The sequence below is a fragment of the Pseudophryne corroboree genome, unplaced genomic scaffold, assembly GCF_028390025.1.
Source record: "Pseudophryne corroboree isolate aPseCor3 unplaced genomic scaffold, aPseCor3.hap2 scaffold_415, whole genome shotgun sequence".
Taxonomy (NCBI): Eukaryota; Metazoa; Chordata; class Amphibia; order Anura; family Myobatrachidae; genus Pseudophryne; species Pseudophryne corroboree.
In genome coordinates this window covers 209,618-226,683 of record NW_026970049.1, presented here as the reverse complement: position 1 = coordinate 226,683, position 17,066 = coordinate 209,618, and positions in this window count along the sequence as shown.

Genomic DNA, 17,066 nt, shown 5'->3' with positions numbered 1-17,066 from the left:
CTTTAAGTAGACAAGTCAAAATTTCAAACCCCCTTCTTATGGTGTAGGGTACCTGGCCTACTCTGATGTAATCAGAGTTAGATTTGAATCAGTGATTTTATAAAAAAAACAGCTAGGAAGCACAATTTAGCAGTGGGTTGCAGAGAAAAAGAAATATGCTGGCAGAAAAATCCAATTGAGTGATTAAACAGCTCTTCATTTTCTGGCTTTATTTTTATGCTAACTAATTTGTTCTCTGAAAAGTGTCCACAAAGCCAAGTATCTGATTAACATATTTGTAGGGATGGTTTTTCACCTATTACTAAATTAAACTTGCTTCATTGGAAAGGCAGCAAGATGCATCCTCATTTCAATATCTACTGAAATAATACAGGTTGACACCAGGAAACATTAACGCCACTGCATCCTTGCTGCTTTCTCATGTGGAAGTCTGTTTAATGTGAAAACAAGGTGATATCTAATTAGCACACAGGTAAGGAATTAAGAAAATCTTTATTTAAGGGTGAAGATGTTTCTCACAAAATCGTTGCCCCAATGCATCATTGAAATTCAAGCTGGAAAGATGATTTTAATATATCACTTGTACATTTTGTATTGCTCTTCTGGTGACAATGTAGTTTGTTTTTGTCACTTACCATTTTAATAATCGGGTAAAGAAAATTAATTGGATTTTTGAAAGAAAACAACACTGTCAATATACTATTAAAACAAATTAAAATGGTAAAAGTTATTGTACTTTAAGTAAAAATAAAAGCTAAAATATCAATCCCAGTTTTGGATTACTTTAATGAACAAAAAAAATGCATATAGCAAAGGATAGTATCAATCTGCCTACCTCTGGGTTATGGGCCCAGCATGCTTCCATTGCAGTACTCTGCTGCACATGTAAGTGCAAGAGATCCTGAAGCACTCACTCATCATGGGAAAGTACCAATGTGTTTCTTCATTGGTTGCTGGAAGAAACATCTTACAAAAACTCTCCAGGTTATTGACTTTTTAAAGTTTTTCTAGGAAACGTTCTAGATGAATGCTTATTAGTCTTTGTCAGTATGTACTTTTTGCAAAGTGTCTCTGTGGCGCAATCGGTTAGTGTGTTCAGCTATTAATCAAAAGGTTGGTGGTTCAATCCCATCCAGGGACGTAATTGACCTTGTGATCAAATTTTGGTAATATTTAAGTAGACAAGTCATATAGCAGAGGATAGTTTCAATCTGCCTACCTCTGGGTTATGGACCCAGCATGCTTCCATTACAGTACTCTGCTGCACATGTAAGTGCAAGAGATCCTGAAGCACTCACTCATCATGGGAAAGTACCAATGTGTTTCTTCATTGGTTGATGGAAGAAACATCTTACAAAAACTCTCCAGATTATTGACTATTTAAAGTTTTTATAGGAAACGTTCTAGATGAATGCTTATTAGCCTTTGTCAGTATGTACTTTTGCAAAGTTTCGCTGTGGCGCAATCAGTTAGTGTATACGGCTATTAACCAAAAGGTTGGTGGTTCAATCCCACCCAGGGATGTAATTGAACTTATTATCAGATTTTGTTGATCTTTAAGTAGACAAGTCAAAATTTCGAAAACCCCTGCTATGGTGTAGGGTACCTGGCCTTCTCTGATGTAATCAGAGTTAGATTTGATTCATACTGTTAACTGGGTAGTATATCACAAGTTATACGGTGTGATTGGTGTGGCTGGTATGAATCTTGACCTTGGATTAACAAAAATCCTTTCCTCGTACTGTCCGTCTCCTCTGGGCACAGTTTCTCTAACTGAGGTATGGAGGAGGGGCATAGAGGGAGGAGCCAGTGCACACCCAGATCTAAAGTCTTTCTTAAAGTGCCCATGTCTGCTGCGGAGCCCGTCTATCCCCCATGGTCCTTACGGAGTCCCCATCATCCTCTACGGACTACGAGAAAAAAAAATTACCGGTAGGTTTAAAATGTTATTTTTTTCTCTGCAACCCACTGCTAAATTGTGCTTCCTAGCTGTTTTTTATAAAATCACTTAATTAAATCTAACTCTGATTACGTCAGAGAAGGCCAGGTACCCTACACCATAAGAGGGGGTTTGAAATTTTGACTTGTCTACTTAAAGATCACCAAAATCTGATGACAAGGTCAATTACATCCCTGGGTGGGATTGAACCACCAACCTTTTGGTTAATAGCCCATGTAAGTGCAAGAAATCCTGAAGCACTCACTCATCATGGGAAAGTACCAATGTGTTTCTTACAAAAATTCTCCAGATTATTGACTTTTTAAAGTTTTTCTAGGAAACGTTCTAGATGAATGATTATTAGCCTTTGTCAGTATTGACTTTTGTGGCAAAACTTGGTTTACCCTGCACCAGACTGGTTATAATTGAATGACTAAATCTCAAACAACCAACTAAACAGAAAAAATATATCAAGCCCAAGTGGGCAACTATTCTGACGTTGGAGGTGCTCCCAGGAATAGTGTACCAGATACAGAATGATTTGGTGGGTGTGGAAGAGCCCACATCTTACCAAATAGAAGAAATTCCTATATTTGGAGCACTCTTTTGATGATTAATGATGTGAAAAAGATGAAAACTGTCTATAATTAAAACTTAGCTTTTATTTATCCAATACTCAACTAAAATAAAATAACAGGGGTATATTAGACGTATCAATTACTTATTCCCCTTTTAAACAGTGGTAAAAATATGAATAATTCAAAAAAGAGCAAATATCATCATCTTAAAATTATTTGTATATTTTGCTCAACAATGGATGATAAGAAAAATGATAGTAATCTATCAAACTTATCCAATGAACAGCAGTAATCACAGAAATTAATGACAAAAAAATGATAGTAATCTATCAAAAATATCCTGTGAGCAGCAGAGATGATATTGGTGATATAATTAATTACACCTTGCAGAAAAATACTGCTGTGTATGTGAGATCAGCTTCTCCCCATATTTCACAGAGTAAATCTGTGTTTTAACATCTCTTCCATGTTAAAGAGAAAATAATATCCATGTCTGTTAGAGAATACATAGTTACAATTGGGTTTTACTGCAACATTCTGTCTCCAAAATGATTCATTTGTATCTTGAATGAAAAACTGACACATTAGTGTTGTTTGTCAGGTATGTAACAAATGCAAATAAAGAAAAAACAAGATTATGCTGGCATGGATAGTAGAAAATTAGATAGTGACACTCTAGTCTGCTAGTCCCATCTGCTGTCTAACCTCATTCATGAGCGGAGGAAAGATGAGAGTAGGACCGTCGACTGTGTCACAGAAAAAAGATAGAACTGGCACACTGGCTAGAGACCCCAACGTGGTGTTAGATGGGCCCTGATGCTTATGAGCCTTGCAGGGTCCTAAATGCGCCACTTGGGTCTGAGCCAGAGTCCGAAAATGAAATAAAAAGGCCCACAGTAATAGACTAAATCACAATTGTGTTAATAACACTGCATCATTTAGCAACATTTATTGTGCAATGAGATTGCACAAAACAGACCTGCTCCTAATAAAAAACATTGCTGTTGCTAGGTAACAATTGATATTATCTTAATAGGCACAAGTTAAAACAAAATCACAGGTGTTTATATCCCCAATAATTGCGCCTTGTTTATTGCCATGTTTTTGTATGCGTTGGTACTTGTTATTTTATCAAAATTACCTGCAGGTAACTGGTCAAGTGTGAGACTGTAACTCTGAGGGCAAAGGATAGTCGGCACTCCAGTTCACTGATCCCATCTGCTGTCTGACCTCATCATTGGAGCGGAGGACAGATGAGAGTGGGATCGTGGGTTGTGCCGTGGAAAGAAAGGCAGCGGACGGCAGCCTGAGAAGCCGTATGTGGTGTTAGGCGGACCCTGTTGCCACTTGCCTTGCAGGGTCCGGATGCGCCACCGGAGACCGGGTGTCTGTCCGTGAAAGTGAAAGTTGACAGGAAGAGAGAGAGTGTGTGGGGAGTGTCGGGTGAGTGAGTCTGACCCGTAGGTTATTGTACATTACCACTCGCGATCTCCCCGAACTCGATGGATCATTGCCGCTCAGCCGTTCTGAATGACTGCTGTTGGTCACGGCTCCTCCTGCAGTGAGGAGTCCGTGCGTGAGGCCGTTAGTTGGACGTACGTTTCACCACCTGGGCTTGCTCACCTGGCAGCCTATGGTGGTGTTCAGATGGTGCATTTAAAAAGGGGATCATCAACCAATCCCTTTCCTGAGTTCTTAATTGCCTAATTATGGCATAGGTTTGTTCAGCGCTTCCATCCACCTGGCTGTGCTTATTCTATTGAAGCTCCATAAGTAATAGTTAATATACGTAGACCACTAATTATGGCATAATTTTTGTTAAACAATTCTATCCACCAGGCAGTGCTTATTCTATTAAACCTCCATAAATGAAAGTTAATATATGTGGATCACAATGGAATCAATTAAAGTAATGTTCAAAGCGTATGGTGTGTTAGATCAAAAATATCGAATAACGGTTTAATTAATAAACAGAATTTTTTTATGGAGGATAATGGTTAATCAAATCACAGTTATATAAGCTGAAAATCCAACAGAAAAATAAGATTAAAGACAATGTGCGTTTTCTAAACATACATTTAACATAATTAGAATCGACAATATGTTTCAGGAGATTTAAGCTATGACATTCTTAATGCAGAAATTAATTGATTAGTAAGAGGAAATATCTCCTGTGATAATACTAATAATAATAGTGATATCAAAATAAAAGTAATAATCATAATAGGGATAATAGGAAATAATAATAAAAAATAATGAAAATAGATATAAACATGACCGACCTGTTAATCAAAATATGCCAGTGACAGAGGTTGGTGACCCAATCGTCGTAAGTAAGATAAAAGTGACTGTAATTTACTAATTAATAGACGGTTATGATAAATAATAAATAAATAAAACTCTATTTAGAGGAACAAATCTTGTTCTGGAGATGGAAATATTGTGCATTATCCTCGCCGAATATTCATCTTTGATAATATAACCTTAAAGTTTAGGCTTTCCCGCCAAAGTCCGTATAGAGTAAAATTATGCACTGATGAATACGAAGTTGAAATTTGGGGAAATACGGAGGAGAGAAAAATGCAAAATAAATAAAAGTAATAATGATAATAATAAAAAATAATAAATAAGAATAAAAATGAGTATAAATTTGAAAATAATAGTAATAATAATGATAAATGTAAATGGGTATGAGATAGGTATAGATAAGACAATAAATATAACTGTAAAATAAAAATAAATATAAAGAATGTAAAAATAAGAATAAATATAAATATAAAATTAGAAATTAAAAATGAAACATGAAAATTAAGGATTAGAGATTATAAAGATAAATATAAATATAAATTTTTTTTTTTTTTATAAAAGGGGGGTGGGGGGGGGGGGGGGTTTGGGAGGGGGGTGGGGGGGAAATGGGTATGGAGGGACCAGGGGGAAAAAAGCGGGGGAGGGGGGGGGGGAGGAAAAGGGAGGGGGGGGAGGGGGGAAAAAGAGGGGGGAAAGGGGGAGGGGGGGGGAGGGAAGTGAAAACAAAAGGGGGAGGAGAAAAGGGGGGTGTAATTGAGGGAAGGGAAAATTGGAAGGGGAGGGGGAAGGGATGACAGAATGGGGAAAAAAAGGGTTAAATAATGGGAAATGGGTGACTACAGTGCAGGGGAGGCTTGTTTGGTTGTTGTGTATCATTAGTGTTGGTGCTCTGTATTGTGAATGTTATGAAACCTGATTGTGTAGAAATTGACTGCAGGTGATTAATTTAGGTTCTATGTGTAGGTCTGCTCGAAAAATCATCGAGCAGATGTAATTGTGACCTGATGGTTGTGGTATCAGAGATGAAAAATATGTGAATAAAAGTGACAAAATTGAAAAAAGTGACATTAAACACAAAATTAAAAGTGCACATGTGAGAAAACACAAAACAAATGTTTGTGGGTGATAAAGATGTTACCTTGATAGGTAATGTCAAAAAGTGTACCTAGTTGTTGTTCAAAACGGTCTAAAGAGTGTGTATATTCAAATAATAAGAATACTAGTGAGTACAGAATGTGTAAGAATTATAGAAATAAAAATAATGATAATAATAGAACTGGTGAAAAGTGGGGAGGAAAGGGAAAGGACGGTGAGTCAAGGAGGACACCAAGGGGGGAGTAGGTTAAAAATTGGGGTAATAGTTGTATATTGTTGAAATATACTGGTGATTTAATTTGCTATTGCAATTATTATGTTGATACATCTAATGAAAAGTGGCCTGATACACAGCATGTAATGAAAATAGGTCTTGCAGGCCGGGGTAGCACGAATTTGTTGGAGCCTAAGGAAAGGTTGAGTTAAGAAAGGGGAAAGAGAGAAAGAGAGAGAGCGCATACATTGGCGCCATCGAGATCTAAATGGCGTGTCTCAATATCACATGTAAATAATCATCATAGGAACACCGTATAGTTTATGTGTTCGTTGAGACCTGATGGAGCTAAACTTCCCAATAGGTAGGTCCACTGGCTCTCCTTTTTGAGTAGTTCCTGCATTACATCGCCCCCTCTGATTCCAAGTTTGACCTTTTCCAGGCCAAAAGCTTGCATTCGATGGGTGTTGTCATTATGGTGGAGATGAAAATGTCTGGCCACCGTGGTTATTTGTCGGAAGTTCTGCATATCCCTATCCACGTTTCGGATTGTTCCTGCATGTTCCAAAATCCGTTGTTTAAACATCCGTGTGGTTATTCCCACATATCTTTTGCCACACAGGCACTGTAGGCAATACACCACATTGGTTGTTTTGCAGTTGAAGTAATCGGAGATCCTGTGTTGGTTACCAAATTTGTCTGTGATTTCTTGTGTTGGCTTCATATAGTCACAGGCCCTGCAGGTCCCACAAGGGTATGTGCCTCTTACTGAAGGAGAGACGGAAGGGAGTCGTTGGTAATGACTTTGTACCCAATAGTCCTTTAGGTTGGGTGACCTTCTCCAGCTCATCGAGACCTTGTCTCCCAGGCTAGTTGCTAGGTCTGAGTCAGACAACAGAACATGCCAGTGTTTTTGTATACCTTCTTTAAGTTGTCTCCACTCCTGACAGAAGTCTCCCACAAATCTCAGGTCATCTTGATCCTTCACTTTCTTTTCTTGGAAGATGAGGGAATTCCTAGTTGTTTTCAAAAGGGAGTTCCGTGCCTTTTTAATGGATCTATTGCTGTAGCCTCGTTCCTTGAGACGGGCCGCTACCTCCTCACTTTTGTGTCGGTAGGTTGCCTCATCCGAACAGTTCCTCTTTAATCTTAGGAACTCCCCTTTGGGGATGTTCGCCTCCTGTTAGTGCTTCATCTACACGTTATAGCCCTGAATTTTCCAATGCCTAGCTCTTTGCAAAAGAGAGATATTGGCAAGGAAAAGCTGTATTGTACCTTTGCATTTTTCTCCCAAACGAAAGACACTAGAATGAAAATTTTAAAGCCTCCTGTTAGTGCTTCATCTACACGTTATAGCCCTGAATTTTCCAATGCCTATCTCTTTGCAAAAGAGAGATATCGGCAAGGAAAAGCTGTAATGTACCTTTGCATTTTTCTCCCAAACGAAGGACACTAGAATGAAAATTTTAAAGCCTCCTGTTAGTGCTTCATCTACACGTTATAGCCCTGAATTTTCCAATGCCTATCTCTTTGCAAAAGAGAGATATCGGCAAGGAAAAACTGTATTGTACCTTTGCATTTTTCTCCCAAACGAAAGACACTAGAATGAAAATTTTAAAGCCTCCTGTTAGTGCTTCATCTACACGTTATAGCCCTGAATTTTCCAATGCCTAGCTCTTTGCAAAAGAGAGATATTGGCAAGGAAAAGCTGTATTGTACCTTTGCATTTTTCTCCCAAACGAAAGACACTAGAATGAAAATTTTAAAGTCTACTGTTAGTGCTTCATCTACACGTTATAGCCCTGAATTTTCCAATGCCTAGCTCTTTGCAAAAGAGAGATATTGGCAAGGAAAAGCTGTATTGTACCTTTGCATTTTTCTCCCAAACGAAAGACACTAGAATGAAAATTTTAAAGCCTCCTGTTAGTGCTTCATCTACACGATATAGCCCTGAATTTTCCAATGCCTATCTCTTTGCAAAAGAGAGATATCGGCAAGGAAAAGCTGTATTGTACCTTTGCATTTTTCTCCCAAACGAAGGACACTAGAATGAAAATTTTAAAGCCTCCTGTTAGTGCTTCATCTACACGTTATAGCCCTGAATTTTCCAATGCCTATTTCTTTGCAAAAGAGAGATATCGGCAAGGAAAAGCTGTATTGTACCTTTGCATTTTTCTCCCAAACGAAAGACACTAGAATGAAAATTTTAAAGCCTACTGTTAGTGCTTCATCTACACGTTATAGCCCTGAATTTTCCAATGCCTAGCTCTTTGCAAAAGAGAGATATCGGCAAGGAAAAGCTGTATTGTACCTTTGCATTTTTCTCCCAAACGAAAGACACTAGAATGAAAATTTTAAAGCCTCCTGTTAGTGCTTCATCTACACGTTATAGCCCTGAATTTTCCAATGCCTATCTCTTTGCAAAAGAGAGATATCGGCAAGGAAAAGCTGTATTGTACCTTTGTTTTTTTCTCCCAAACGAAAGACACTAGAATGAAAATTTTAAAGCCTCCTATTAGTGCTTCATCTACACGTTATAGCCCTGAATTTTCCAATGCCTATCTCTTTGCAAAAGAGAGATATCGGCAAGGAAAAGCTGCATTGTACTTTTGCATTTTTCTCCCAAACGAAAGACACTAGAATGAAAATTTTAAAGCCTCCTGTTAGTGCTTCATCTACACGTTATAGCCCTGAATTTTCCAATGCCTAGCTCTTTGCAAAAGAGAGATATTGGCAAGGAAAAGCTGTATTGTACCTTTGCATTTTTCTCCCAAACGAAAGACACTAGAATGAAAATTTAAAAGCCTCCTGTTAGTGCTTCATGTACGCGGTATAGCCCTGAATTTTCCAATGCCTAGCTCTTTGCAAAAGAGAGATATCGGCAAGGAAAAGCTGTATTGTACCTTTGCATTTTTCTCCCAAACGAAAGACACTAGAATGAAAATTTTAAAGCCTCCTGTTAGTGCTTCATCTACACGTTATAGCCCTGAATTTTCCAATGCCTATCTCTTTGCAAAAGAGAGATATCGGCAAGGAAATGCTGTATTGTACCTTTGCATTTTTCTCCCAAACGAAAGACACTAGAATGAAAATTTTAAAGCCTCCTGTTAGTGCTTCATCTACACCAGGCATTCCCAACCACGGTCCTCAAGGCACACCAACAGTGCAGGTTTTTGTGATATCCAGGCTGCAGCACAGATGGTTTAATCAAAATAACTGAGCTACTAATTAAGTCACCTGAGCTGAGGCCTGGACATCCCTAAAACCTGCACTGTTAGTGTGCCTTGAGGACCGTGGTTGGGAATGGCTGATCTACACGTTATAGCCCTGCATTTTCCAATGCCTATCTCTTTGCAAAAGAGAGATATCGGCAAGGAAAAGCTGCATTGTACTTTTGCATTTTTCTCCCAAACGAAAGACACTAGAATGAAAATTTTAAAGCCTCCTGTTAGTGCTTCATCTACACGTTATTGCCCTGAATTTTCCAATGCCTAGCTCTTTGCAAAAGAGAGATATTGGCAAGGAAAAGCTGTATTGTACCTTTGCATTTTTCTCCCAAACGAAAGACACTAGAATGAAAATTTTAAAGCCTCCTGTTAGTGCTTCATCTACACGTTATAGCCCTGAATTTTCCAATGCCTATCTCTTTGCAAAAGAGAGATATCGGCAAGGAAAAACTGTATTGTACCTTTGCATTTTTCTCCCAAACGAAAGACACTAGAATGAAAATTTTAAAGCCTCCTGTTAGTGCTTCATCTACACGTTATAGCCCTGAATTTTCCAATGCCTATCTCTTTGCAAAAGAGAGATATCGGCAAGGAAAAGCTGTATTGTACCTTTGCATTTTTCTCCCAAACGAAGGACACTAGAATGAAAATTTTAAAGCCTCCTATTAGTGCTTCATCTACACGTTATAGCCCTGAATTTTCCAATGCCTATCTCTTTGCAAAAGAGAGATATCGGCAAGGAAAAGCTGTATTGTACCTTTGCATTTTTCTCCCAAACGAAGTACACTAGAATGAAAATGTTAAAGCCTCCTGTTAGTGCTTCATCTACACGTTATAGCCCTGAATTTTCCAATGCCTATCTCTTTGCAAAAGAGAGATATCGGCAAGGAAAAGCTGTATTGTACCTTTGCATTTTTCTCCCAAACGAAAGACACTAGAATGAAAATTTTAAAGCCTCCTGTTAGTGCTTCATCTACACGTTATAGCCCTGAATTTTCCAATGCCTATCTCTTTGCAAAAGAGAGATATCGGCAAGGAAATGCTGTATTGTACCTTTGCATTTTTCTCCCAAACGAAAGACACTAGAATGAAAATTTTAAAGCCTCCTGTTAGTGCTTCATCTACACGTTATAGCCCTGCATTTTCCAATGCCTATCTCTTTGCAAAAGAGAGATATCGGCAAGGAAAAGCTGCATTGTACTTTTGCATTTTTCTCCCAAACGAAAGACACTAGAATGAAAATTTTAAAGCCTCCTGTTAGTGCTTCATCTACACGTTATAGCCCTGAATTTTCCAATGCCTAGCTCTTTGCAAAAGAGAGATATTGGCAAGGAAAAGCTGTATTGTACCTTTGCATTTTTCTCCCAAACGAAAGACACTAGAATGAAAATTTTAAAGCCTACTGTTAGTGCTTCATCTACACGTTATAGCCCTGAATTTTCCAATGCCTAGCTCTTTGCAAAAGAGAGATATCGGCAAGGAAAAGCTGTATTGTACCTTTGCATTTTTCTCCCAAACGAAAGACACTAGAATGAAAATTTTAAAGCCTCCTGTTAGTGCTTCATCTACACGTTATAGCCCTGAATTTTCCAATGCCTATCTCTTTGCAAAAGAGAGATATCGGCAAGGAAAAGCTGTATTGTACCTTTGCTTTTTTCTCCCAAACGAAAGACACTAGAATGAAAATTTTAAAGCCTCCTATTAGTGCTTCATCTACACGTTATAGCCCTGAATTTTCCAATGCCTATCTCTTTGCAAAAGAGAGATATCGGCAAGGAAAAGCTGCATTGTACTTTTGCATTTTTCTCCCAAACGAAAGACACTAGAATGAAAATTTTAAAGCCTCCTGTTAGTGCTTCATCTACACGTTATAGCCCTGAATTTTCCAATGCCTAGCTCTTTGCAAAAGAGAGATATTGGCAAGGAAAAGCTGTATTGTACCTTTGCATTTTTCTCCCAAACGAAAGACACTAGAATGAAAATTTAAAAGCCTCCTGTTAGTGCTTCATCTACACGGTATAGCCCTGAATTTTCCAATGCCTAGCTCTTTGCAAAAGAGAGATATCGGCAAGGAAAAGCTGTATTGTACCTTTGCATTTTTCTCCCAAACGAAAGACACTAGAATGAAAATTTTAAAGCCTCCTGTTAGTGCTTCATCTACACGTTATAGCCCTGAATTTTCCAATGCCTATCTCTTTGCAAAAGAGAGATATCGGCAAGGAAATGCTGTATTGTACCTTTGCATTTTTCTCCCAAACGAAAGACACTAGAATGAAAATTTTAAAGCCTCCTGTTAGTGCTTCATCTACACGTTATAGCCCTGCATTTTCCAATGCCTATCTCTTTGCAAAAGAGAGATATCGGCAAGGAAAAGCTGCATTGTACTTTTGCATTTTTCTCCCAAACGAAAGACACTAGAATGAAAATTTTAAAGCCTCCTGTTAGTGCTTCATCTACACGTTATTGCCCTGAATTTTCCAATGCCTAGCTCTTTGCAAAAGAGAGATATTGGCAAGGAAAAGCTGTATTGTACCTTTGCATTTTTCTCCCAAACGAAAGACACTAGAATGAAAATTTTAAAGCCTCCTGTTAGTGCTTCATCTACACGTTATAGCCCTGAATTTTCCAATGCCTATCTCTTTGCAAAAGAGAGATATCGGCAAGGAAAAACTGTATTGTACCTTTGCATTTTTCTCCCAAACGAAAGACACTAAAATGAAAATTTTAAAGCCTCCTGTTAGTGCTTCATCTACACGTTATAGCCCTGAATTTTCCAATGCCTATCTCTTTGCAAAAGAGAGATATCGGCAAGGAAAAGCTGTATTGTACCTTTGCATTTTTCTCCCAAACGAAGGACACTAGAATGAAAATTTAAAAGCCTCCTGTTAGTGCTTCATCTACACGGTATAGCCCTGAATTTTCCAATGCCTATCTCTTTGCAAAAGAGAGATATCGGCAAGGAAAAGCTGTATTGTACCTTTGCATTTTTCTCCCAAACGAAAGACACTAGAATGAAAATTTTAAAGCCTCCTGTTAGTGCTTCATCTACACGTTATAGCCCTGAATTTTCCAATGCCTAGCTCTTTGCAAAAGAGAGATATTGTGCTTCCTAGCTGTTTTTTATAAAATCACTTAATTAAATCTAACTCTGATTACGTCAGAGAAGGCCAGGTACCCTACACCATAAGAGGGGGTTTGAAATTTTGACTTGTCTACTTAAAGATCACCAAAATCTGATGACAAGGTCAATTACATCCCTGGGTGGGATTGAACCTCCAACCTTTTGGTTAATAGCCCATGTAAGTGCAAGAAATCCTGAAGCACTCACTCATCATGGGGAAAGTACCAATGTGTATCTTGATTATTGACTTTTTAAAGTTTTTCTAGGAAACGTTCTAGATGAATGATTATTAGCCTTTGTCAGTATTGACTTTTGCAAGGTGTCTCTGTGGCGCAATCAGTTAGTGTGTAAGGCTATTAACCAAAAGGTTGGTGGTTCAATCCCACCCAGGGACTTAATTGACCTTGTTATCAGATTTTGGTGATCTTTAAGTAGACAAGTCAAAATTTCAAACCCACTGTTATGGTGTAGGGTACCTGGCCTTCTCTGATGTTTAGATTTGATTCAGTGATTTTATAAAAACAGCTAGGAAGCACAATTTAGCAGTGGGTTGCAGAGAAAAAGAAATATGCTGGCAGAAAAATCCAATTGAGTGATTAAACAGCTCTTCATTTTCTGGCTTTATTTTTATACTAACAAATTTGTTCTCTGAAAAGTGTCCACAAAGCCAAGTCTCTGATTAACACCTTTGTAGGGATGGTTTTTCACCTATTACTAAATTAAACTTGCTTCATTGGAAAGGCAGCAAGATGCATCCTCATTTCAATGTCTACTGAAATAATACAGGTTGACACCAGGAAACATTAACGCCACTGCATCCTTGCTGCTTTCGCATGTGGAAGTCTGTTTAATGTGAAAACAAGGTGATATCTAATTAGCACACAGGTAAGGAATTAAGAAAATCTTTATTTAAGGGTGAAGATGTTTCTCACAAAATCGTTGCCCCAATGCATCATTGAAATTCAAGCTGGAAAGATGATTTTAATATATCACTTGTACATTTTGCATTGCTCTTCTGGTGACAATGTAGTTTGTTTTGTCAATTACCATTTTAATAATCGGGTAAAGAAAATTAATTGGATTTTTGAAAGAAAACAATACTGTCAATATACTATTAAAACAAATTAAAATGGTAAAAGTTATTGTACTTTAAGTAAAAATAAAAGAGCAAAAATATCAATCCCAGTTTTTGATTACTTTAATTAACAAAAAAAAAATGCACATAGCAGAGGATAGTTTCGATCAATCAACCTCTGGGTTATGGGCCCAGCATGCTTCCATTGCACTACTCTGCTGCTCATGGAAGTGTAAGAGATCCTGAAGACTAAATTGATTAAAGGCCTAAAAGTACTGGACTATAAGGAAAGACTTACTAGGCTGAATATTTATACACTAGAAAAGAGGTGCCTAAGAGGAGATATTATTAATATCTTCAAATATGTAAAGATACATAACAAAGAGTTATCAGAGGAATTATTTATTAAACGAACACGTGGTCACTCGCTGCGACTGGAGGAAAGTTCAGAACGCAATGGAGGAAAGGTTTCTTCACTGTTAGGGCAATCAGGATGTGGAATTCCCTGCCAGGGAAGGTGGTAATGGCGGACTCTGTAATTGGATTTAAAAAAGGAATGGATACATTTCTGAATGAAAAAGCTATCCAAGGTTATAATACTTAAAATATCAACATGGTTAATCCGGGGGTAACATGAGTTATAGTAGCTAACTAGTCATAAAACATTATTCAGCAAGTATGTAGAATCATCACAACTTAAAACAGGTTGAACACGATGGGCAATTTGCCTCTATTCAACCTCAAAAACTATGTTACTATATTACTATGTTATTGTAGTATACAGAACACCACAATGCAATGAGCAGTGATAGTGAGCACTGATGAGGATACTAGAACTGACACTGAGCAGCAAGATGCAGCACTGGACTATTAGTAATGTACTGTAGTATGCTGAGTACCACAATGCAGCACAAGACAATGAGCAGTGATACTGAGCACTGATGAGGATACTACTGAGAACTGACACTGAGCAGGAGAGACACACTACTAGTATTACTGAGCAGCAATAAGTAACCACTGATACTGAGCACTGATATTGAGATTTCCACTGAGAGAACATAGCCACGTCCTCTCCGCTCTCTCTTCAATGCACGAGTAAAAATGGCAGCAACGCGCAGCTCTTTATATGGAATCCGAATCTCGCGAGAATCCGACAGCGGGATGATGACATTTTCCCTTGTTCAGGTTTTCCGAGTCAGGCGGGAACAACCGAGCCTGCCTCGGACCAGTGTAAACAACGTGGAGTTCGTGGGGAATTCGGTTCTCGGAGAACCGAACCCGCTCCTCTCTACCTTATACCCATCAATTTTTTTATTTTCAATCTAAGCCCCTGCAGTTTTCTGTAAGCATCTGCTTCGCTATGATGATCAACAAGTCACAAGGGCAAACACTCAGGGTTTGAGGCGTAGATCTTAGGACCAGCTGCTACAAGCATGGCAGAGGTGTCACTATCACTGGTGACACCCAGAGAGGTGGCGAGGGAGATTGTAATGCAGTGCGCGCAGATAAGCAGCGCAATGGTAAAAAGGAGGCATGGTTTCATAGGTAGGGGCGTGGCCTGGTGGCCTGAATCTACATTTTGTTGCTCCGGGTGTCCCGGGGGTTGGGGGCTGCACCCGGGGACTAGTGTGTGAGCGGTGCTGGCTCCTGCACAGTGACAGGGCATGGCCACCCAGCATGACGCCTCCCTTCTTGACCATGCTGTAATTGCAGTCGCACTGCAGTTCAGCGTGATCATAAAAAATGGTGTAGGCTCCTGCTGGTGCAGACTGTATGTGCGCGCAGGAAGCCGCCACCATTTTTGTGATCACAGCGGCTGAATGTGATGTCATACAGCCGCTGTGACCACGCCCCCTGTGTCTCCTCCGTTGCAGACCCCATTTTGAAGCCTTGCCCCCGCACCGCTCCATCCCTGACTTGGAAATGGAGTGTTGCTGACCCACCTCTCCCCCCCTTCCCCGCCCCGATTGACAGGCAGAGGCGATCACATTCTCTGCGGGGTGCCGCAGAAAATGCAGGCACATGCGTATGCTCTTAGCAATTTTTGCAGTTGGATCGCTTATTGCGATTGCAATCCAACCTGAATCAGGCCCTATTACCTATCACAATGCGCTGCGGGCAGTACAAAATTGGGTTAATATAGGAGAAAAACCCCCAGACCTGTGCTCCTTAACTGTACCTGGTGGCTAGTGGAGCGGCTGCCCAGTAATCAGTGTCCACCGCAGTGCGCACACGGCCCACCCCCTACGGCCTCGCTCCCCTTCATCAGCGGCCTCGTGATCCGGAAGGGTGGTGTGTGTGTGACTGACCTTAGGATGAAACCGGAGCCTCCGCTGCAGTGACCCAGCAACCAGGGCACGGGAGTATACAGCGCCGCTGGGAGTGATGAAGCTGCAGTAAAGATGTCTATTAGACCTAGCCTGCTGCAGCCCTTGTAGATTCTCATAAAACAAGTTCTTCTTTTCTTGTCAAAATTAATAGCTAAGAATAGGCTGCCTGAGGCAGGCCCCTGTTAATTGGCCTGCTACTGAAGGCACCAACTACAAACTGAGCTCCCTGTTCATGGAAGCGGGGTTATAGAGGAGAATGCACTGAGCTTCTTGGGAACAGTCAAAAGCTTTGAGCCGGTTGGTGCCTCAGATCAAGATCCTACTCTACACCCCAATGTGAATCCTTGTGGAGTCCAGTGTACCCCACAGAAGAAATTAATGTGTCACACCCATTGGCAGCAACCTTAGAATAGCTGCTGACGGGCACAATTGAGAAAGGAAGGGGGGGGGGGACATTTGAATCCAGCACATAGATGCAATTCAAATATGTAATTTGTACCTTCCTATTTTAAAATATAATGGATGAACCTCACCCTGTGAGAACAATCTTCATGATCAAGAGATCTAATATGTAAAATAAGTATGAGTTGGGATAGGGCTGGGGAGGGTGGCAGCTCGGGCAGCCCCTCCCCCGTCAAGTTAAGGAGATTCAACTGAGGAAGCACAAGGGAACTCTCGTCTGGGGACAACAACTGCAGGGAGACCACATCTTTTCAGATGAACATGGGAGGGCGGAAGGCTGCCTAATACTGAAGCACCATCAAATATCAAACCATATCCAACAACTAGTACAAGCATTCCTGGGGGAAGGTCTGCAGCAGACGGATTTGCATACGGTGATGTCATCCAAGCAGTGGGCCAAAGTTGGCTGGAACCCTCATCTGCATATAAAAAGAGAAAAGGGGCATGCAGGGCATGGCGGCCTTTTGCAGTGCTTGGATGACCCCTAGTTCGCATTAAACACCCCCACCCTCCTTTGGTGTGGGGCTCATGTTGGCCATGCCCCATCCCCTGAAGCATTCATGCTGATTTCTTGCAGCAGCTGGGCACTGTAACAGCTCCAGAGCTGCTCTGTAAGGCAAGTAAAAGGGTGTGGGCCCTGCAGCACCACCTGTAGTTCGCATTGTGCGTTGGAAGGCACAAAGTAAGCAGACGGGAGGAGAAGTCAGGATAGTACACA